Source organism: Orycteropus afer, unplaced genomic scaffold (assembly GCF_000298275.1).
Source record: "Orycteropus afer afer isolate SDZICR_OR568_19922 unplaced genomic scaffold, OryAfe1.0 scaffold00044, whole genome shotgun sequence".
In the NCBI taxonomy this organism is placed as follows: Eukaryota; Metazoa; Chordata; class Mammalia; order Tubulidentata; family Orycteropodidae; genus Orycteropus; species Orycteropus afer.
Window position 1 is genome coordinate 8,866,462 of NW_006921631.1, and position 25,376 is coordinate 8,891,837.

Here is a 25,376-nt window from a genome sequence, read left to right on the forward strand (position 1 = left end):
TTCTTCTACTAAAATATAAACTCAGTGAAGACCAGGAAACAGTTCTGCCTTGGTCATGGTTATATCCAGCACCAAGCAGAATGTCCATTATATCCCAAAAAGACATGTGCTAGAAGTTGAATGAAATCAGGTGGGCATGATAGTTATTTCAGTCAGCATCCCAAAAGAGGCAGAAGACATCATTTGATGTCATCATGGGTCCGTGATTTTTGCCCCAGGAAAGGTAAGGAAAGAGGTCATGATACCTCTTCCCACTTTCACCATCCCCACCACCACCACTACCCATTGCCTGATTGTAAGCACAACGTTTGACACTGAGCTGTGAGCAAATCCCTCAAGAACCCAGGACTGTTCAAACGCTTGACAAAGTTCCACCTTCGACAGAAATCTAAAAGCAATAAAGATAATATCTGGCTATTGCTCAGTGCTTAGAAAGGTACTAAAAGAGCAGTGAAAACTTTCTGATAATCTCTTGGTTTCCAGAAGCATCCATCTCAGTGCCATTAAAAGAATTAAAATAAGATTTAGCCCTGGGAAGGGAGTCACCCTTATTTTTTTCAGTTTCTAAGACAGCAACACACAGGCACACAAATATGTGCACAAATGTACCCTTAACCTCTAGCAAGATTAGGAACAAGCACAGTAGTTAACAGACTTCACTAACACTCATCATCACTAGGAATAAAAGAAGAATCTTCACATATGGGGTGGAAAGGACTGTCTTACGTACAAATTGACTCATTCACCTCACTGCTGTTGCCCTTGCTGGAAATGTCCACACCATACTGCCCACTAAAATCTGCTTATCCTTCAAGTTTCACTTCATCCATAAAGCCCTTTCCAAATTCTCTCAGCACTTCTCTGAGCTCCTACATTATTGATCCTAGTCATTGAGCATACACTGCCTTTTACTATGATTTAAGTGTTTCAGATTTTTATCTCATCTGCTCAACTTGATTGGAAGCTCCACAAGAACAGGGTAACTTTTACCTATTGCCTTCCCTCCAGTACTCATCAGAGTACTGGGCACACTGGAGATGTTGTAAAAATTCAATGCATATTTTTCCACCTCTTATGGTCAAGGGATATAGATGGACAATCACTAAAAAGGAATGGCAACAGTAACAATAGCAATACCTACTATTTTTGAGCATACACTACAGAACAGATACTTTGTTAAGCACTTTCGTTGAATTACCTGATTTAAATTTCTAAACAACTCTATGACTTAAGTACTATTTTTATTCCCATTTTCCAAAACAAAACCAAACTCACTGCCATAGAGTCGGATCCAACTCATAGAGACCCCTCCTTAGGTTTCCAAGGCGGTATCACTACAGAAGGAGATCGCCCAATCCTCCTTCTGAGGAGTGGCTGATGGGTGTGAACCACCAGCCTTCTGGTTAGCAGTCAAGTGCCTTAGGCACTAGGCTACCAGAGCTACTCCTATTTCCATTTTATATGTGGGAAAATTGTGTCATAACTCAAAGTTGTACTTTTATCCAGTAAACTAATCCCAGATAGATACAGATATATAGCATACTAAGACCAAGTATAGGAGCTCTGGTAGCATAGTGGCTAAAGCACTTGACTGCTAACCAGAAGGCTGGCGGTTCAAACCCACCAGCCACTCCTCAGAAGGAAGGTTGGGCATACCTACTTCTGTAGTGATACTGCCTTGGAAACCCAAGGAGGGGTCGTTATGAGTCAGGGCCGACTCGATGGCACATAACAACAGCAACATAACAAGACCAAGTATTTCTTTCCAAACAGATTTCTAGACTGCCGACTCTGAAAAGGACTTTAGTACTCATCTAATATCTAAGTCCAAGGAGCTCTGGTGGAGAAGTCATTAAGGCATTTGGCTGTTAACCTAAAAGTTGGTGGTTCAAACCCACCAGCCACTCCATGGAAGAAAGATGAGGCATTCTGCTTTATATAAAGATTTACAGCCTTAGAAACCCTATGGGGGCCACTATGGGCTTGAATCAACTTGATGGCAGTGAGTTTGGTTTGGTTTGAGTACCTAGTCCAATCCCCTTGTCTTATATACAATGGAGACAAAGGCCAGAGAGGTGAAATGACTTGCCCAAGATTACACAGCTAGTAAGTGGCAGAGGTAAAACAAGTGCTAGTGCTGTGAGCCCCTACTCTCAGGTGTATGGCTTCTACCATTTGCATCTCAACTAAAATATCTTTTCTTTTCTCTTCCTTCATACAAGTTTAACATCTTCAGGTTCTTTATGTAGTAGACTACATAAAGGACCAGAGACTGTTAACAAACCAGTCTGGAGTGAGCTAGGCTTTCTGCAACTCTCTTTCCCTTTTGTCCCTTCCCTGCCATCTCCTCCCTCATCTTTCTGGACCCCCTGGCCTGGACCCCTGACCCCAAATTGTATTGCCACCTGCCTTTATCCTTAACCAAACTTTATCTGTGCAAAGCCAGAAAGTTGCTCAGGCTGCCAAGAAGCAGATGGCAACACAGACTAAGACACAGGCAACCCTGGCAGGGCAATCACCCTGACTGAAACCAAATTACCCTCTGCCTGAGACAGGCAAGGGATTTATACTCTCTGCTTCCATCTGGCCCTGTATCACAGCCTCTGCCTGTCCTTGGTGGGGAAGGGAGAGAAGCAGCTAATTGCATCGGGGTTTCTAATCCAGTCACAATCTAATCAAGCTTGAGGCTGTCAGTAGCAATGCAGTTTTCCCTAGACACCTCAGTCTCCTGAGTTGTCATTGTCAGAACTGCCCACATCAATCTCTTTGGAACCAGAAGCTACCAGACTTGTGTAGCCATTAGACCAGGGAGTGCCAAAAAGGCCAGCATTCCAGACACACCAAAACAGATTGGAGAAGTCCTCAGATGTTTCACTAGATGGGGAAGTTGAGTCTTGGTCACTTAGAGAAGAGCCTGACAAGAGGAACAAATAGCACTCTTCTGGTTTCAGGAAATTAGTGTTCTTGCTGTGTTTCTTGCTTTCTATTAACACTGATGGTCCTGTAGACTAGAGGTGAGAAAATGTTTCCCAATGAAAAGACATAAACAACTGAGGGTAGTGTCTTTCTTTCTCCACAATTAACTGAAACACTCAATCCCCATAAAAATTATAACAGCCTTCTTCACAGAAAGGGAAAAGCCCATCCTCAAACTTATATGGAATGATGAAAAAACAAACCTGTTGCCACTGAGTTGATCTCAACTCATGGCAACCTCATGTGTTACACAGTGTTGTTGTTGTTATGTGCCGTCAAGTCGAACCCGACTGGTAGCGACCCCTCCTTGGGTTTCCAGGCAATATCACTACAGAAGTAAATTTCCTCATCTTCCTTCTGAGGAGTGGCTGGTGGGTTTGATCCACCAGCCTTCTGGTTAGCAGTCAAGTGCCTTAGGCACTACACTACCAGAGCTCCTGTGTTACACAGTAGAACTGCTCTATAGATTTTCTGGCTATAATCTTTATAGAAACAGATAGGCATTTCTTTAATGGTGCTGCTGGAGGGATTCAAGCTACTAACTTGTAGGTTAATAGTCAAGGGCAAACAGCTTGCACTGCCATCCAGGGACACTATAGAACTACAAGGAGCCTTGAATAGCCAAAGCAATCTTGAAAGAGAAGAACAAAGTTGGAGAACTTAAAGTTCCTAATTTCAAAACATACTAGGTATAGTAATCAAAACAGTCTGTGCTGCTAAAAGATAGACACAGAGACCAGTGGAATAGAATTGAGAGTCCAGAAAACTCTATGATCAACTAATTTTCAACAAAGCTGGTAATTCCATTCAAATGGGAAAGAATCATATCTTTAATAAATAGTGCTGAGACAACTGGTTTTCCACGTGTTTAAGAAAGAAGTTGGACCCACACCTGTAGTGCAGTGGATTACTTAATATGGCTCTTCTAGCCATGGTCTTTGTAACTCCCACCAGATGACTGGGTGGAACTATGTAAATGTGAGGTGCTTGTGGCCCACCAAGGGGACTGCATAGCTTGTTGTTGTGTTGTTGTTGTTATGTGCTGTCTAGTTGAATCCAACTCATAGCAACCCCTCCTTGGGTTTCTGAGGTGGTATCACTGCAGAAGTAGATTGTTAGTAATGTAAATAACTACTCTTGTGAGTGAGACCGTGGAAATAAGGTGTATGGAACACTAACATGGGTGTTTCCTCAAGAAGTAAACATAAAATTACCCTCTGACCCAGGAATTCTATTCCTAGTTGTATAGAAAAAAGAACTGAAAGCAGAAACACAACAGATATTTGTACACCAATGTTCATTGCATAATTCATAATAACCAAAAGGAGAAACAACCAAAATATCTATCAACAGATGAATGGCTAAACAATAAGTGGTACATACATACAATAGTACATTACTCAGCCATTAGAGAAATTAAGTCCTTGAAAACATTTTTCTGAGTGAAATAAGTCAGTTACAAAAGGACAGATATTGTAGGATCCCACTTATATGAAATATCTAGAAAGTTAGTAACTTCCTCTTCCATGAAGCCTTCCTGGATTACCTGAGTTAGAAATAAGTCTTACTCTGAATTCCCAAAGCTTTTTAAGTATCCTATTTATGGATATTTTTCTTATAGAACTTTTAAGAATATTTGGTCATTTATTTGTCTGTGTCCCCCAACTCCTTAATTACAGGGTTTTACATCTTATTGGCCTTTGTGATCATTGCTATAAGTTGGAATCAACTCAACAGCACACAACAACAACCCACACTTTGAGTGCCTCATATGTGATAGTTGATAACTACCATTTTCACAGGCTAGAACACTCCCTGAAGCTGTGTGCATGAATCATTTTGTCTTATTTCTATATAGAAAATGTGATGCACTCTCTCAGGTACATTATGAATCTGTGCCACTATGAAATTCAACCTTCCAGTCTTTTTCTCAAACTTCCATTTTCTGGCTCACTTTCATAACCCTCTTCTTTTTTTTTTTTTTTCACCTACATCCTCAAACTAGTTACTGCTTTCTTTCAAAGGCCATTTTTCTCCAAGAAACTAGGCTGCTATTGCACAAGTTCTGATAGGTTGAGGTGCAGACACTGACTGGTCAGAGAGCCTCCCTCACCAGCCAAGTACCTCCCTCCTGCACCCAAACGCATAGTTCATGGCTCAAATTCAGCCTCCACAACGTTGCAGGCTGCTGCATAGTACAGACCTCCAACTTGCTCGAGAATAGCTGAAAATGTAAGTGAGAATTATTGTAATACCCACCTTGCAGGATTCTTGTAAGGATTAGAGATTAACCTGAGGAAAACTCAATATATAACAATCCCTCGACCCATGACAACAATTGTTGTTACAATACAGCCTGGGTCAGGGAACACGTGGACATGCATGGGCCCTTACATAGCAGCCAGGTGGACGGATGGCAGGGCAAGGCTTCTCCCTTGCCCTGCCTCACTTGCTTTCTCTCACATACAGTCTCCTCCACTCCCTGCACAGTGTCTGAAATTCCAATAATAGAAATTCTATCTCTTATGCTTGAAAATAATTTATCTGTTTGGGAAAGGCCTCGAGGAAAATGAAAGTAAGTTTAGGTGACAACTTGAGCCTTTAATAACTAACAAGTCATAGAAGATTCAGTAGCGAGGGGCCTATCCAGAGAATAGAGCATAGGACCAGGGGCACTATCTCATTTTTGGGATAATTGGGGGGGGGGGTCCCAGAAGAGTAGAAAGTGAGTTATGGACCGTTATAACTAAAAGAAAGGTGTCTTCATTGCACAATGGTTAAGCACTCAGCTGCAAACCAAAAGTCAGTGGTTTGAACCCACTGCTAGTGGGCTCTGTGGGAGAGAAGACCTGATGGTGTGCTTCTGTAAAGATTACAGCCTAGGAAACTCTCTGGAGCATTCTACTCTCTCCTGTATGGTCACTACGAGTTGGAATCAACTCAATGGCACACAACAACAACACAGCTGAAAAGACCTTAGAAGTCATTTAGGCTGTCTCCTCATCACATACCTGAGGATACTGAGCCCTAGAGATATGAAGTGACTCAGCAGGATCCCAGACCCATTAATAAGAAAGGTGGTTCTCAAGTCCAGGTCTCCTCATTCACTGTTCACTGCTCTTTCTGCCCCATACATACCCTGGAGATAGAGGTTGAAAGGCCTAAAAGATCATTTTGCTGGGCCCCACCCTGCCTCACCATCTAGACCACCCTCTTCCTTCCTCTTCTCCGTGTGTCCTCATTTGACACAAGTCCCCCCACACACACAGCAACCCCCTTTCACCACCATTGATGGAAAATTCCAGTAATTTAAAAAAAGAAGAAAAGAAGTTGGTGGAAAAGGTGAGGAAGAACAAACAGAGAAAAGGGCTTTCCACACTTACAAAGCCCTGGCAGGCCCCAAGGAAATACACAGCTGCTCTAGCATTCTGAGTTGAGCTGTTAGATGGGATTCCAGAAATTCAGCTGCTAACAGCAGCAACGGAAGTCTTGTCGCCTCAGCCTCCTATATCTGCTCCTGGGCTCCAGGAGAGGGAGGGGAGGCCCAGCAAGGGAGGCCTCAGAGCAGATGGCAGTTTCTCTCCCTACAGATGACTTCACTAGGGTAATTACCCCTGATAAGAAGGTAGGGAGGCCTCCTTGTAGATAATAATTAACCAGGATAAATAAACTGAGCCCTGCTTGGAGGTCTGGGAGACATAAAATATTAATATTAGTGGCTGCTGGTCATGGGGCACCTACTAAGTGCTAGCCCTTCACAAATCTTCTTTTGACTAATCCTCATTACAATCCCGTGAGTGTAGGTTTCATGATCTCCATCTCATATTTTAAAACAAAACAAAACCAAAAAAAAAAAAAAAAACACAAAAGCAGCATACCCAAGATCATACACAAGCAGTAGGTATCAGCATCAAAATTCAGATCTCAGTCTTCCTAAATCAGAAACCTGTGTTCTTTCTGGGGTGCCACACACATATTCATGACATCACTGGTGATCCAACAACATGGACCCATTTACCCAATATGAATTCAGTCCCTGACCTATGGCAGACACTAAAATGACCCTGAGCATACAACAACAAATAAGACATCATCCCTCACAGGCAGGGGCTCACAATTCAGAGGAAGAAGCAAAACAAAAACAGATGTCAAAAAAAATTGCACCACCAAATGGCAAGTGTCATCTTAGAGGTGAATGGGTCTCCTGGATGAACTTTGTATTTATTTATTTACTTTCTTTCCATTGTAAAGACCCTAAACAGCCAAAGGTAAATAATAAAAGGTTTTCAAACTGAAAAAAAAAGAATAAAAGCAGGAAAGAAAGAAAAGCAGAAGCACATAGCCCTGTGTTAGAGCAGGAATCCCGGAACAGCTAAGAGTGTAAAATACAACACTCAGCAGGATCAGTTGGATCCTGGGAAAGTCAACTACAATTACCCAGGGCTTCCTTCCTGCTGTCCATGACTCAAAACATTTATGATGGATAAGAGATCACTCAGGTCAGACATCTCCTCCCTTATTTGACAGGAGACTCTGACAAACCTCATGTCTTTCCTTTCTTGATCTCAAAAAGTCATCAGGCTTCCCTCATCATGATCATCTTTTCTACCGAAATCTTAGAGCTAAGACTAATCTTAGAGCTCCATACTCATTCTAGCTCCTGGAAGGATCTGCGGAGGCTGCATGGTCATCTGTCAGGAAGAGACACTGCACTGAGAAAGCCGGTTATATAATCTATAACGTCTTATCCTATTCTGAGGGTCCTATGCTAGGTAAGCTTATCTCAGACTCAGAATAAGATTGAAAAATATTGAATTATGTTCTTGAAGTTATTATAAAACTTGGACAAAACGTCACAAATGAAAAAGTAAGGAACAGACCAATCTCATCTGTGAGTATATGTATTGAACAGCCATTATTCACTAAGCAAAGTTCTTAGCATCAGTGAACAAGGTAGACTAGAAATCCATGCCCTGAAGGCACATACATCTAGTGGAAGGGACAGACAATCAGCACATATGCAAAGAAATTCAATAAGATAATTTCAGGTACTAGTAAATTCTAAGAAAATAAAACAGATAATGTGATACAGAGGTATAGTGAAGTTGCCTGACTAGAAAACTCAAGAAGAGCCTCTCCAAGAAGCTGAAATTTGAGTTGGATTATGAATGATGAGAAAGATGTAGCCCAGAAAAGAACATGGAGAAGAACATTGCCCTGTATCAGAAGCAAGCTTGGCATGTCCAAAGCCAATGTCACTGTATCCTGGGAACAAAGGAGAGCATAAAGAGAGAGGTGGGTGGGAGCCAGATCATAAAGGACCTTACAGGCTTTAGTAAGGAATTTTACTGATTTCCATCATTGGAGGTGTTTAAACAGAAGAGTGGCATGACCTGATTTATTCTTTAGCAAGATAGTTTTGGCTACTCTGTGAAGTTTGGACTGAAAGATGAAGCTGAGGGGCAAGTTCAAATATTATGAATGGGATTTGGCATATTAAAAAAATATATATCTCATAATGAAGCAGGATTTCTCCCATAAACACAAGGATAGTTCAACACAAGAAATCTATGAGTTTATATATCACAAAAGTTTATGATTATTTCAATAGATATTAAAAGGGCATTTAATAAAATGCAAATGAATTCCAAATAACATTTTAAAATGTGAGATTAGATGAGTTGTTTCTCAACATGATAAAAAGATTCTATTTCCAACTGACATTATTTTTGGTTGTAAAATGCTAGAGACCCAACACACAGATGCTCACCATTTCTGCTATGATTTATGCTTTATGTTTATAAAGTTATGGATAACACAGGACATGAACATAAATAAGATGTCCCAGTTTGGAAAGAAGAAAATTACCATTATTAATAGATAGGATAATTGATTTTCTTGCTTAGAATCTAATCCTTGATGCGTGCCAAGTAGGAGTCCCTGGGTGGTGCAAATGATTAATACAGTAGGCTTCTAACTGAAATATTCGAGTCCACCCTGAAGCACCTAGGAAGAAAGGCCTGATGATCTGCTTCTAAAAAAGCCATTGAAAACCCCATGAAGCATAGTTCCACTGTGACCCACATGAGCTGCCGTGAGTCTCATTCAACTTGACAGCAACAGGTAGTATGTGCCAGGTCCTCATCATATGCTACCTCAGAAGTGACATCTTTCTTCTCACTTGATAGGTGAAGACAAGAAATTACCAGCTACTAAGCAGGGAAGCTGATTTGAACATAAATCTGTTATTACAAAGCCTGTAGTTTTACACTATGCTGCCAAAACATAAAAGGATAAAGCCAGAGGTTGCCCAGTACTTGCTCTTCCTGCAGTTCTAGAGCTGTGGCTGTTTTCGTCATCCTCCAGGATCAAAGTAGGACCTAGAGCTTGTCAGCATCTCAAAAGTCTTAGTGTCAGATGAAGGTCATGTGGCTGGCTGGCAGCTGCCTCCTTCTGTGCATCCTGCGGGCCTTTCTAACTGGGAAGAGACCCCAGAGGCTCAGCTGCTCAGTATAAAGAATACCAAGGAACTCTGCATTTAAGTGTGGACTTTAGCCCTTCCAGGGAACATTTCAATTTTAAAAGAAAAGCATTTTCACCTAGATGAATCTATAAATGGTTGAATGCATATGGAAAATATTTTAACTGTGGGAGGGGTGGGTCTTTCTTATTTTTCTTGCCTCCTCCAAGCTGCTACCACAGTCACATTTGCCTACGCTAGAATAGAGGTAGAACATCAGCACCCTCGTTGGAAGTGGGCTGATCCTACCCAGAAATTGCAGTTACTGCATGGGTTGACTGGAGGGGAAAGCCCAGGACTTTGACATATGACTGCATAACCTGGCTGCTCTCTTTAGACCCTGACCAGTCTCAACCCTGTATTCAAGGATGCTCAGGATTGCTCCAAACCAAGGAATTCTGCCACCTAAAGCACTGAGTTCCTACTGAGACCATGAAACTTTCTCTTTCCATTTTGGATGCCAATATCAGAATAAAGAATATCTCTTCCAATTTAAAAATGTAACCCTCAATTCAAGGAAAGGAAATGGAAGGCCTATTGCTCCTCCAAGATAAAGTGGACTGACATCTCTCTATATTTTCCTCATTACTCTTGAAATGCCAGTGTCATGGTTGACAGGCAGCTCACCAGCTGCCTCACATCTGCCTGAATGCAAAGTTGGCAAGCCCAAACTGGCCTTTTCCCAGTTGCCAGTCACTTCAGAGCTTTTCTCTTTCCTTTGAATGTTTTCTTTCCTCCCACCCTGAACAACACAATGCCCACCTGCAGGCATCTCCATACTCTGGTCCTTTTCCCATCTCAGTCTTCAGCATGGAGCAGGTGTGAAGCCTGGATACAGCAGAGAGGAGAGGGGAGGGGCAGAAAGACATGAGGAGGAGGAGGAGGAAAAGAGGAAAGGAAGGAAAAAAAGGAACACTTGAAGAAAGGTCAAGAGGGTGCCAGCAGAAGACTCTGAATCTGCAGGATGGTGGGATGTGGTATCAGCTCTGTGCCTCAGAAGCATGGGTACTAGGGAAAATTCCTCTGTTATGGCCTAAAGCACCTGTCACTGCACCATGATGGCCAAGCTGTTCCAATCATCTCAACCCATATTCTGGTCCTTGAGGAATGTGGTATTTGACTGTCCCAGAGCAGACTTCCCTCAGGGAGGTCTTCTGTATCCTCCTGCACAAAGCATTTCAGCACCCTGGAAGAACAGCAGGCTGAACCACATCTTACAATCATTTCATTCTGGCTCAATCCCCTACTGAGAATCTGCATTTCTATCCCAGAGAGACCGAATCAAAATCCACATTTTAACAAGATCCCCAGGTGACTCTTAATAATCTAATCACCTGGGGAGCTTGTTAAATTGTAGGCTCTGATTCAGTATATCTGGGGTGGAAACGCAAATTCTCAGCAGAAGGTCAAACCAGAATAAACTGGTTCGAAGCTTTGGGTTGAACAGCACAGTGCAGTGGCTACGGTATTCCCCCTCAGAACCCTGGACAGCTCCCTGAGGTCCACACAGCCTATCCATCTCAGAACTTTCCAGCAAAGCCAAGCAGTTTGCTTCTCTTGAATTTAAGTCACATACACAATAGAGACTTTAAAAATAAATTTGGGGCCAACTAATCCACAGGCAGAGTTGAGTATTCTGCAGAACACCAAGGCTCTTTAAACATGGCTCCCACGTCCCCCTCAAGTTGCCCCGTTTATCATTTATGACAAGATGTTTATTAGCAGCAGAGCAGTAAACAGTGAGTGAACATCTGAAAATAAGGCTATAAAATCCTGTAAATCACAACTCAGCACAGGCAACCACCAGCGCTGTGACGACCCCTCCCTTCATGGCTCTGGAAACCGTGGCAGGTCTCCATTTACAATGCAGTTATTTACACTCTTCAGAAGCTGCATGGGAAGATGCAGAGAGTTTTTACCTAAACAGACTCACTTTGTCCTCTCCTTACTTTGTTTGCAGAGTTCCTACTGTGTGTCAGATCCTGAAAACAGTGTCAACCTTGTGGAATCTCACAATCTACTGTGTGTCAGATCCTAAAAATAGTGTCAACCTTATGGAATCTCACAATCCACAAATAAAAAGCACGGGGCTGACACAATAATTGCATTCATTTCTCTCTGAGGGAGCCAATCTCCCCTTCTTTCTGTCTTCTACCACCATCATGTCCCTTATGCTACTAATTTATTACAGGACCCAATTTGTATGTGTCAATAGATGAGTTTGTTATTGATGATTCTCCAGACACCTGCCTTTTGACTAAGGATCCCTGGCATCACTGCATCCCTGTAGACCACAGAGAGGAGGGTCTAATCATTGCTGGAGAAAGATCCATTGAGCTTTGACACTGCCTTCATGGCAGAGACCACACCATTATAGTGCTTCACCTGCACAACCAGCTGCATCCACTGCTGCAGCTGCTTCCAGTCTTGCATCCCACTCAAGGCATAAAGTGGCAATACTTCACCTTACACCTCCTGCATCCCATCTGCCACACTGCAGGACCCACTGAGCCCCAGTGCGCTCTTATGCACACACTGACTGGCCCACAAGGCTTCTGCTGCAAGAAGGAGGGTGTGTCACTGGCTCATCCTACTACTTGTTATGAGATCTGGACTCCCCACTAACTGTCCAAAGGGTTCAGGTAACACAACCTGAACTTAACTGCAAAAGAGTTAAGGCCCTTGGGGGAGAATTTGACTAATGAAAGAAGGAAGATAGGAAGGAGCCAATTATCAATTCATCTCCCTTTTTCTTTCCAACAGACTGTTCTCAGACAGTTTCCATACATACAACCCCTTCAGACACCTCTCTTTTGACTGAAGAATAGTTATGCTTGTTGCTTAAACTGTAATCAGTTGGTCACATACCCTCTTACATTTGCTTTCCCCTCTTCCTTCTCTTTCCTCCTTTTCCCTCACTCTTCCTTTCCTGGCATTGCATTCCTGTGCTCCTATAAAGCATGAAATCATAAATTTTGTCTCAGCCATGCTTTAGAAAGCTAGAGTTTGCACAAGCACACACACACACACACACATGCACACTACTATCCTAAGTTCTTCTGGGAGGATGATGGGATATGTGAAAGGAGAGTGCAGGTAAACTATGAGGTTTCCTTCCATTTGAAACACTAGATTTTGGTGAAGGTTGGAATGGAGCTTTAATGGGTGCTTATGACATGACTGACACTTTGCTGAGGATACAAAAATGAATAAGATTGCTCCTGCCTCTAACGAGCTTTCATTTTTTTAAGAGTGCATCAGGCTTCAAAATTAACATACCCCAAATCTTATCACACTAATTCAGACCCATAGTCTCATCAAGCTTCCCTCATGATAAATAGCATGTTTTTGCAATACAACTGTCCAAGAGATGGAGTGAGCTTTGAGTCCCTGAAATGGCCCACTGACTCGGGAGCAAAGTAAAGGGGCATATTTTTAATACAAACCTATTTCAAAATATTTATTTTGTGCTTACTACACACAAGCACTGGGCTAGACACACACACAAAAAAATGCAAATGTGTACAGAAACCAGATCCTGACTTTAAAAAGCTTAAGTCTATTCCAGGGCACCAACTGATTCTCAGTTTTAATATGATGTGATGTCACTATAGAAATGCATAAAACCCACTGCCGTCGAGTCAGATCCAATTCATAGCGATCCCTCCTTGGGTTTCTGAGGCAGTATCACTACAGAAGTAGATTTCCCCACCTTCCTTCCAAATAGAAATGCATATTGGGAGTAAAAAGGAGACAACTTGGTCTGGAAAATGCTGAGCTGAGTCTTGCAGAATGTTTAAAAGGTAATCTGATAATAGGTGATCCAGAACAAGTAAATGGCATATGCAAAGGTGTGGAGGCATTTAAAATGTTCTAAAAATCTCCTGACAAATATTACTTCAGATGATCCTTATTGAAAAGCCTCTCATTGCTGCCCCTGCTCCAGCCACACTGGAGACTGACATAATCTGCAACCCTCCACATCTATTAAAGGCATTACTTACCTCTGGCCTTTTTCCCCCAATGTCTTCTTGAGTGTTTACCGTGCTTGTTAGACAGTGACTTGGTCAGGTAGACACATAAGAAGAGCCCCCTCCCTTTCCCATCAGTAACAGTGGCTCCCTCAGGCACTGATTAATAGCCTTGGGAGAAGAGTTGGTGAAAAGGAGAGGATTGGAGCATGCACGGTATAAATAAAGGAATCCCAGAGGATTGACTAGGAAGACCATGAGGAGTTGCTGGGGAGATGGAAAAGTTCAAGGATGTGTATCACAAGGTACATATTTATATGACAAATTTGAATAGTTAAAGTTTACATATTTCCATGTATATAAATTTTACCCAAAGAAAACTGTAAAATTATAATATACCCAGTCCTCACTTATTGACATGGTTAAGTTCCACAGACCAGGTCACTAGGCAAAAATCAGCATTATGCAAAAATGGAAGATGATCATATCAGATCACAAAATGGAAGATTTTTCATTGCATAACTGCCAAATTAAATAATTACATAACTGTCAAATTATATCATTATAATGGCCAAACCACAGAGAATCATGGCCCAAACAAACTGACACATAATTTTAACCATTGCAGCCAGAATTACTCTCACCTCAAAACTTTTCATTCATTACTTCCAGACATACATTGTTAATGTGCAAAATACTCAGACAGTAGATGTTTTGCTATTGTTATAAATGTGAAATATCAGACGATAAGGTAGTTCTAAGTAAGGAGTCAGTACTCACTCCTCACTTATCAATGGGTTCCAAAGACCATGTCATTATGCAAAAGTTGGAGTTAGGCAGAAATAGAGGATGACTACATCAGATCACAAAATGGGGATGACTATATCATTACATAATGGCTAAATTTCATTATTACATAACAGCCAAACCACTGAGAATCATGGTTCAGCCAAGTTGACACATAACCTTAACCACCACAGCCAGTATTACTCTCAAATTGCACCTTAGCATTCGTTACTGCCAGATGTATGTTGTTAATAAGCAAAATAGTCAGATAGTAGATTTGTTACTGTTGTCTTAAATGTGAAATGTCAGATAACAAGATAATCAATAAGTAAGGAGTAGGTGTACTATAGGAGCTCTGGTAGCAAAGTACCTAAAGCATTTGACTGTTAACCAGAAGGCTAGCAGTTCAAACCCACCAGTCACTCCTCGGAAGGAAGGCTGGGCAATCTATTTCCATAGTGATAGCCTCGGAAACCCAAGGAGGGGTCGTTATGAGTCAGGTCTGACTCGATGTCACATAACAACAACAACAACAGGTGTACTATTATATTTACTGTATATATGTAAAGAAAGTGTTCTGTCTTGTGTGTCCACTGAAATCTCTGTTCCATTATCTTACAGGTCAGCTGGTGATTTGGCAGAGATTTTCTTAAATGTCTGGAGCCAAAAATAAATTAAAGCATACTCTCCTGGTCTTTGCAGATTGGCTGTATGTTGGGACACTCCTAACATTTAGCCATTTCCAACTCTGCCTTAGCCTTAACTTCCTCTTTGTGCAGAGCCTAAAAATCAGTCAGAAGTGGAAGATTAGAATCTTCTTAGGTCTTTTCTGAGCATGTGTCTAGCCCTGGGTATGTGTTTTGGTTATTCTCCTATGTATCTCCTTATCCAGCCTCTTCCTTCCCAGGCTTTTCAGTTTTTCTACTGTTTGCCCCAACTGTTTTCCCTTGCCCCAGGCAGCTATGGCTAGTAGATTTGCCTTAAATGTTTTCAACAAATACCACCCAGGAAATCATTTCAACCTGAGAAAGGTCTGAGGTGGGCATAATAGAGGCAAGCCCTTGAATCAGTCCTTCAGGGAGCCACTAGACAGGTCAAAACATGCAACTGCCATTCTTTGGAAAGAAGGTCCATATTGCTCCCTCTGGTACCACAAAACCACATCAGAAATACAGATTGCTGATTTCACAGCCACTGCCAAGCTGGGGAGTGAGGGATGGTAAATGGGTAAGTTAAAATGCCACAGCATTCTCTTACCAAAATTCAGCAACTCTGTCTTCATTAATCATTCCCCTAGTTGTTAAGTTCTTTTTTATTAGATTCCAGAGTTTCAAAAACACTGGTTCTGATAATTTTAGTGACATTACTCATTGCTTTAGCATAGAGACAGAGATTTGGAGTTTCTTATTCTGCCATTTTTAGTGATGTCACTCTTGTTCATTGTGTATTTGTTTCTCTTTCTCTGTAATGGAAAGCTTTTTAAAAAGCCTCAGGTAATTCCGATTTCATTTTATTTGGATCCACAATCAACATCCATGGAAGCAGCACTTAAGAAATCAAACAGCATATTGCATTGGACAAATCTGAAAAGACTCCTTTAAAATGTTAAAGGGGAGCTCTGGTAGTGTAGTGCCTAAGGCACTTGACTGCTAACCAGAAGGCTGGCGGTTCAAACCCACCAGGCACTCCTCGAAAGGAAGCTTGGGCAATCTACTTCCGTAGTGATACCACCTCAGAAACATAAGGAGGGGTCACTGTGAGTCAGGTCCAATTTGACAGCACATAACAACAACAACAACAAATTGTTAAAGAGCAAAAATGTCACTTTGAAGACTAAGGTACAACTGACCCAAGCCATGGTATTTTCAATGGTCTCATATGCATGTGAAAGCTGGACAATGAATAAAAACCACAGAAGAAGTGATGCATTTGAGTTGTGGTGTTAGTGAAGAATAATGAATGTACCATGGACTGCTAGAAGAATGAACAAATGTTTCTTGGAGGAAGTACAGCTGGAATAGTCCTCAGAAGCAAGGATAGCCAGACTTACTCCCTTGTACTTTGGTTGGTCATTGAGTTTTGTTTTTATTATTATTATTATCATCAGGAGGGACCAATACCTGGAGAAGGATATCATGCTTGGTAAAGCAGAGAGTCAGCAAAAGAGGGGAAGACCCTCAATGGGATGGATTGATACAGTGGCTGCAATGATGGGCTTCAAGCATAGCAACAATTGTGAGGACGGTGTAGGACCAGGCAGTGTTTCATTCTGTTGCACCTAGGGTCACTGAGTCAAAACTGACTTGATGGCACCTAACAACAATGTAATCACTCCCATAAATTTTCCTCTTGATGTCCTAATGTCAGATGGATCTTTGCTGGAAGCAAACAATACCAGAAAGATGTTTACCTGTGATTGTGGATCCAAGTAAAATGAAATCAGAATTACCTGGGGCTTTTTAAAAAGCTTTTCATTGTAGAAAAATAAATAAAGCCATTTGACTGCATGAATCATACAGAATTATGGATACTACTGTGAAGAATGGGAATTCCGGAACACTTAACTGTGCTCATGAGGAACCTGTACATAGATCAAGAGTACGTCATTCAAACAGAACAAAGTCACGTTGTATGGTTTAAAATCAGGAAGGGTGTATGTCAGGGTTGTATCCTTTCACCATCCTTATCCAATCTGTATGCTGACAAATTATCTGAGAAGCTGGACTATATGAAGAACACAGCATCAGGATTGGAGGAACACTCATTAACAACCTGTGATATGCAGATGACACAATCTTGCTTGCTGAAAGTGAAGATGACTTGAAGCACTTACTGATGAACATCAAAGACTACACTCTTCAGCATGGATTATACCTCAACATAAAACAAACAAACAAACAAACAAAACCACTGCCATCCAGTCAATTCTGACTCATAACAACCCCCACTGGGTTTCCGAGGCAGTAAATTTTTACAGAAGTAGATTGCCCAGTCTTGCTTCCATGGAGTGGCTGATGGGTTTGAACCACCAATATTCTGGTTAGCAGTCAGATGCCTTAGGCACCAGAGCTTCCTACATCAATATAAAGAAAACAAAAGTCCTCACAACTGGACCAATAAGCAATATCACAGTAAATGGAGGAAAGATTGAAATTACTTGGTTCCACAATCAACACCCATGGAAGCAGTAGTCAAGAAATCAGACTATGTATTGCACTGGGCAAATTTGTTGCAAAAGAGCTCTTTAAAGTGTTAATGAGCAAAGATATCACTTTGAAAACTAAGGTGTGCCTGACCCAAGCCAAGCTATTTTCAACAGTCTCATATGCATATGAAAGCTGAACAATGAATAAGGAAGATCAAGGAAGAATTGAGGCATTTGAATTTTGGTGTTAGGGAAGAATACTGAAAACACCATGGACTGCTTGAAGAATGAACAAATCTGTCTTGGAAGAAGCACAGTCAGAATGTTCCTTAGAAGCAAGAATGGCCAGATTTTGTCTCACCTGCTTTAGTCATGTTGTCAGAATGGACCAGTCCCTGAAGAAGGATATCATGCTTGGTAAAGTAGAGGGTCAGTGAAACCTGACCCTCAATAAGATAAACACCCTCAATAAGATGGATTGACACAGTGGCTTCAACGATAGGCTCAAGCATGACAAAGTTTGTTAGGATGGTACAAGACCAGGCAGTGTTTTGTTCTGTTATCCACAGGGTATCTGTAAGTTGGAACCAACTTGACATCACCTAACAACAACATCAATTCTGCTCATCCAAGTTTAAAAATAAAATCACCAGTTAAAATAAATTCTGGCTTTCCCTCTTCTGTTTGGAGCAACTTCAACTCCCTGTTTAACTCAGTTTAACTCACCTATTGTCCTAGAACCATCCTTCATCAATGTCCTCCCAAGTCTCCAGGTACCTTGTGCTATCCTCTGTGTCCATCTCATGTCATCTAGCTCTGTTGGTTCATCTCTAGACTCTGGAGAAAACAGAAATCATAAGGCATTAAACAGAGCTCATAGATCAAGATTTACTGGTTGACTATTGATTTTCCTGCTTCCAGATTTTAAACATTCTTTCTTTAGTCTTTCTCTGTCCTTGTATCATTTTCCTTCTTTTCCTTTTATATAGCTTCTTGGTTTCATCTCAGGAGATCAATTTAGGAGTATATTCTTATTTGTGAGTATTTTAATATACTACCCTGTACAACATACCACTCTTATTCCAACAGAAGAGAAGAAAATAGGGAAATTCACCCAGATAAACACCTCTGTAATCCCAATGACTGTTAATTACTAAACAGGGTTTGTTTGTGTCATTATTGTTTGTTGTTGTTGTTTTATCAGTGTGGATCTTACTCCTACTTCCCAGAATCTCCACCTGACCCTTAGCAAATAGACACCTAAAGGAGGAGGTCTTTCCCCTCCTGAACACACTTTAAGGAAACCATGTCAGACAGCCACATGCACTGCTAAGCAGCTGACACCTCTGAATGCTTTCTCTGACCTTCCTTTTTTCCATTTAACTATTTTAGGGGTTGTTTCTAGCCACCTAGAGGGAACTCTGAGTAGCAAGGAAATCTCCATGTGCTTGTTTTTCCCAAACCAGATGTATAGAGCACCTGGCAGCTGAGTGATTTGGGGAAAACAGCTTCTTGTCACACCTCTCTGCACTCCACTAGCCCAGGGAATCATTAGTGATTTCAGAAATAGTGGCATGGAACTTGGCATTGCTAGTATTCACTTTCCACAGAACTGTGGGGAATGTGAAACTGCAATCTTTCTTTTCCTTTTATATAGCTTCTTGGTTTCATCTCAGGAGATCAGCTTGGGAGTATATTCTTATCTGTGAGTATTTTAATATACTAGCCTGTACATCATACCACTCCTATGTCAAAAAGAAAAATTCAAATATCTCCTCACACCAGCAAATTATGTCTAACATCTATCTTTTCAAGTCTAAAACAAGCTGAATTTGATCTATTTTTCTAAGCCAGTTTCATATTGCATACAGAGCTATGATCTAGACAAAATCAATCATCACCCATTGAAAAAGGGAAGACCCTCAATGAGATGGATGGACACAGTGGCTCCAACAATGGCTTCAAGCATAGCAAAGATTGTGAAGATGGCACAGGACCAGGCAGTTTTTCATTCTGTTGTATGTAGAGTTACTATTGGGAAGGAGGAAAACCAATACTTAACCAGTATTGGTTGCCCTTCATTCTCCCTATTCTATGATTTTACTCATGCTGTCCCCTCTTCCTCAACTGCCTTCTCACCCTATTGTGCCTATTGAACATCTAGACATCTCTGGAATCATCACAAATGTTATCTATATTCCATTGCAACCAACTCAGACCTTATCTTCCTCTCAACCACCATAGCACTTTGGTGGGTGATTCACTTATTACATTTCACATCCTGCTTCTTATTATGGTAATGTCTGTCTGTCTGTCTCTTCCATTGTGTTAAAAGTTTCTTGAGGGTAGAGATGATATAGTCACTTTTGTTACAGATTAGTATCTCACAAAATATTACCTGAAAGAATGAGTGTTAAATGAAAAGAGAAAGAAACGGCATGCCAGTCATTTTTCTTGGGCATTGAGCAGCCCCCAAGTAAAACAAAACCACCATCTGTCTCCTTTCCTCACTCTGTTTAGTGCCTGGGAAGCCCCTGAGTTGAGTTCCCAATCTAAGTCTTGACCAGCCAGTGTAGTACTCATGAAATTGACTGCTCAGTCCCTAAGGAATTAGAATAACTCCATTCCATATGTACATCTCTTCTCTTCCTAATTATCTTCAATATCTCTTGAACAAATTGATCTATAATCAATAACTTCACCTTCTGTAGACAATGTGGGTCTAACTTAAGATGTCTGAAAAACAGTTCCCTCCTCTACCAACAGGGATTGTTGTTGTTGTTAGGTGCTGTCAAGTCAGCTACAACTTATAGCAACCCTGCGTACAACAGAATGAAACACTGCCCGGTCCTGCACCATCCTCACAATCCATGCTATGCTTGAACCCATCTTTGCAGCCACTGTGTCAATCCATCTCCTTGAAAGTCTTCCCCTTTTTCACTGACCTTCTATTTACCAAGCATGATATCCTTCTCCAGGGAATGATCCCTCTGACAACGTGACCAAGTAAGTAAAATGAAGTTTGGCAATTCTCACTTCTAAGGAGTATTCTGACTGCACTTCTTCCAGGACAGATTTGTTTATTCTTTGGGTGATCTGTGGTATTTTCGGTATTCTTCACCAACACCACAATTCAAAGGCATAAATTCCTCTGCGGTCTTCCTTATACAACTTCCACTTGCATATGAGGCTATAGAGAATATCATGGCCTGGGTTAGGTGCACCTTAGTCTTCAATGTGACATTTTTGCTCCTTAGCACTTTAAAGAGTTCCCTTGCAGCAGATTTGCCCAGTGCAATATGACCCAACAGGAATTAGAGGGCAGTAAACAGGACTGAGAAAGAGTCCTTAACACTAAGTGGGTTTAACATATGGAAACAAAGTCTGTAAGAGCTCAAAGCAACCTTTGTGACTATCTAGTCCAATGCCCTCGCTTTACGCACAAGGAAAATAGACAAGAGAAGGAGGAGCCACTTCCCCAATATCATGTGGTTCCATAAAGGGGGAAATAGGACTGGAACTCTGGAGTCTTGATTCTCATGAAGTATGTCAGTGTTTTCCCAACTCTGCCTGAGCACACAAATCACCTGGTGTTTTTGTAAAACAGAATTATCAAAGCTTTGTTACCACTGGGATATGTGAGATAAAGGAGGCTAAAGATGACTGAGGTTCCGTCCTTAAGTAATCAGAAGACAAAACAAAACAAAACAAACTCACTGTTGTCAAGTCAATCCAACTCATAGGGACCCCTCTTTGAGGTTCCAAAGCAGTATTTCTATGGAAGTAGATTGCCCAGTCTACCTTCTGAGGAGTAGCTGGTGGGTTTGAACAGTCAAATGCCTTAGTCACTATGACACCAGGGGGCTCCTAATCAGAAAAGAAGAGAGGCTTTAATCAGAGAAAGGGAAATCACAAGTTGGTGCTGGAATAACAGAGGGAAGTAGAGAAGAGTTCAGTTTTTAAAACATTGACTACTGCAAGCCAAGCAAGGAGCTACACAGAAGTGCATCAAAGGGTTTTATGACTTAATTGGAAAAACTAGACTAGTGCATGCCATACTAGTGGTTTAGAACTAAGCACTAAGTGGTATTTGGTGGTGAGGAAATGACCATGGTTACTAGATAATTAATAACTGCTTCTTGGAGGAGGTGATGCTTTAGCCAGACCTTAAAGGAGGAGCAGGATTTAAATGGATGGAGCAGAGGGGTGAGGATCAAAGGCAGTCGGAAGGAGGAGCAATTTTTGATTTGAGACTAGCCATCATCAATTAAGGTACCAAAGAGACTTGAATCAAAACAGTGAAGTAAAATGTGTTTCTCTTTGGTGGTCTTTTCCACTCCCCTACTCTTGATTCTGCTTAAACATCTCCGCACCATTGTTGCCCAGTGCCTGCTCACTTCAATGTCCCTCTTAGATCTGTCCTGTCCTAGGCAACTCCCAAATTCTCAACCACAGTTCCCTCTCCAACTCCCAACATAAGCCACACCTACTCCATGTCTGATCTCCCAGCCTTTCCAAATGACTGGCTGATGAAACTTATCATACCTAAGTGGCATTGATAAAGAGTACCTTGATGTATCATTCCAATTATAATAATTAACACGAAGAACTTACTATACCTCAAATAAATGACACATTTCATATTCACAATTTAGAACTTACAATAGGTATTAGTGTTAAGTGCATTTAACACAACAGTAATGGGATGTGGTAGGTGGAATGATGCCCTGCCCCATCTCCACCAAGATGTCCTCCTCCTAACCCACAGAACATGTGTATATGTTACTTTACATGGCAAAAGAGATTTGCAGTTGTGAATAAATTAAGGATCTTGAAGTGAGGCAATTGTCCTGGATTTACCAGATGGGCTCCCTGTAATCACAAAATAATCCTTGTACAATAGTGTTTGTAATTATGGTTATTTATAATTATAAGAAGCAGGTAGAAGGGTGATGTCAGGGAGGAGATGTGATCACAGAAGTAGAGGATGGAATGACACACTTTGAAGATGGAAGAAAGAACCATGAACCAAGAAACACAAGTAGTCTGTAGAAGCTGGAAAAAGCAAGGAAATGGATTCTCTGCTAGAGCTTCCAGAAAGAGTACAACTCTACTGACACCCTGATTTTAGTCCCTGATGAAAATAACCAAAACTCAATGACATTGAAACAGGTTCAAGAAAAAGGGGGGAGGTGCACAAAGTAAACTAGGTACACTTTATACTTAGGTGTAAAGAGAAGACCTAACCAAACCCACTGCTGTCCAGTTGATTTCAACTCCTAGCGACCACCACTGAGTTCCCAGGAGGTAAATCTTTACTGAAGCAGAATGAACAGTCTTGCTTCCGCAGAGTGGCTAGTGGGTTTGAAACCCTAACCTTCTGGTTAGCAGTCAAATGCCTTAGGCACTATGCTACCAGGGCTTCTTTATAAAGAGAAGAGGAGGGACAAATATATAAGCTCAACCATTTGATTAATATTAACATGATTGATTGAACCCTAACTTGCCCCTTTTATTGAGATCACTGATATCAGGTCACAAGGCAGTCTCTGGCTCTCCACTCAGCCATTCCTTTTGAAATTCAAATTTTGTAAACTGGGTTTCAAACAGGAAAGAAAAGATAGCAACTTCAGCTGAAAAAAAAAAAAAAAAAAGCCTCTGGCAGGATTAATTTTGGTCAGGAATTTCTTTACAATAGTGTGTCTGTGACTGATGTTTCTCTTTGACACCCACAAGACCCATTTTAGACTGTTAACCTCTGTAATTGTAAGATAATAAATTTTATGTTGTTTTAAGTGACTAAATTTGTGGTAATTTGTTACGGAAGCAACAGAAAACTAATGCACTGGGTTTAAACATTTCCACTTAAACAAAGATCTCTATTAAGTCAACTCAATGGAGTTTCTTCAAATTTATTAACTTTTGTACAATCTGGCAGGTCTGTAGGGGAGGAGTGTGTGTGTGTATGTGTGTGTGTGTGTGTGTGTGTGGCTGGGGATTGTGGGGGGCAAGTGTTGTAAGGCTGAGCTATTGTAGTATTTGGAATTACATCCTAATGGCAACAATTTGTTGTAATGGAGAGAACCTCCTTGGGCCATTAATACCACACTCAGATGAGATTCTGACCTAAGGGGACCTGTCCAGAGTACCAAGGTAGTTCTTTCTTGGTTCTTGGTTTTCATATCCCTCTCACTGCTGGTTTCTCAGAATCAATGGCTGCTGTCTTTGTTCTCCAGGACCCTGCTGTCAACCTGACTAATTAGGATGTTGCAATGATCAGAAATGGGAACAGTAAAAGGAAAATTGCTGTGTGGTTGGCTGCTCATTAGAGAAGGGCTGTGCCTATCACTCCCCATTAATAAAAGAAAGGTGGGACTTTGCATCAAATCTCAGCTCTAATATTGCCTGGCTGGTTTTTATCAGCCATAGGAGACTCTGGGCAGGAGATGCTGGAACAGTTCAAAAGTGTTTTATTACACAAGATTTACTTTGCATTAAACAAGATAAAATAAAGTTGTTCTGCTAGCTGGCTAGCTGACTAGCTGGTGGTAGGATAGCAGATCATTTTGTATTCAGGAAAATATAATCAATCATGGGAAAAGAACAGAAAGCTACCCTATGATGTGATGAGAATTGCAATTTTCCTCTGTGGTCTTCCTCCCCAAAACCTATAACCCCAGTCTAATTATGAGAAAAACATCAGACCAATCCCAATTGAGGAATATTCTACAAAATACCTGACCAATACTCCTCAAAAATACTGATGTACTGGCTCCTACAGAGACTGACATCTCCACATAAAGTGTGAAGGCTCTAGCTCCCAGTTTTAGGGCCTTTACCACTCAGGTCTTCCAGAAATTTTGGCTTCAGAATCCAGGTAGTATCTGGATAGTTCACCTAATTTCATAAATAACTACTGCAAAGGAACACCAAGACAAGAGATCCCAGAGCACAGAAGACTGGAAACATGACCTTGGGCAAGTCATCGCTCTCTGGAATGACATCTCCTCATCTTGAAAATGAGGAGATTAGTTTAGATTAGCCTTGGCAATCTCTAGTTGTACACAAATCACCTGAAGATCTTGTTAAAATTCAGATCCTGAATCAGTAGACTCTTCCCAAGAGTTTTCACATTGAACAAGTTCCTATGTGATGCTATTGGACTACAGACCGCATTTTGAGAAGAAAACGCCCAGATCAGTGGTTCTCAGTGCAGGTTATTTTGTCCTCCAAAGAGCCTTTGGCAATATCTGGAGACACTTTTGGTTGTCACAACTGGGGGGCAGGGTACGACTGGCACCTCATAGATATCAGCCAGGGATCTTGCTAAACATCCTACACAAGGCATCTTCTCACGACAAAGTGCAAAATCAAGAAACCCTGCTCTAGATCAGTGCTGAAGAATCACCTGGAAGGGTTGTTAAAACCGATTTCAGGGGCCCTCCTGCAGGGTTTCTGATTCTGTAGATCTGAGGTGGGGCCTGACGCTTGGCATAGGTTTCCATGTGCTGCTGCTGCTGCTGCTGGTTTCAGATCAGTACTTTGAGAATCACTGTCTTGGTAATAGGAGCTCTGGTAGGATAGTGCCTAAGGTATTTGACTGCTAACCAGAAGGCTGGCAGTTTAAACCCACCAGCCACTCCTCAGAAGGAAGGCTGGGCAATCTACTTCCGTAGTGATACCACCTCAGAAACCCAAGAAGGGATCCCTGTGAGTCGGATCTGCCTTGACAGCAGTGAGTTTTTTGAGTCTTGGTAATCATTAAGATCCTTGCCAGCTCTGGCATGCCTTGTTTTTTCAAGTGCCCATACACAGGACACAGTGCCGCCTTATACTAAAATACCACAGCACGGTCAGAACTTGGTGATTCCACAGTAGGATCTGGTATTGTTCCTCTGTGACAGCTTTAGCTCTAGAAATAAGGCACTGTTACCCCCAAAAATTAAAAAGCAAACCCATTGCCATCAGTCGATTCCAA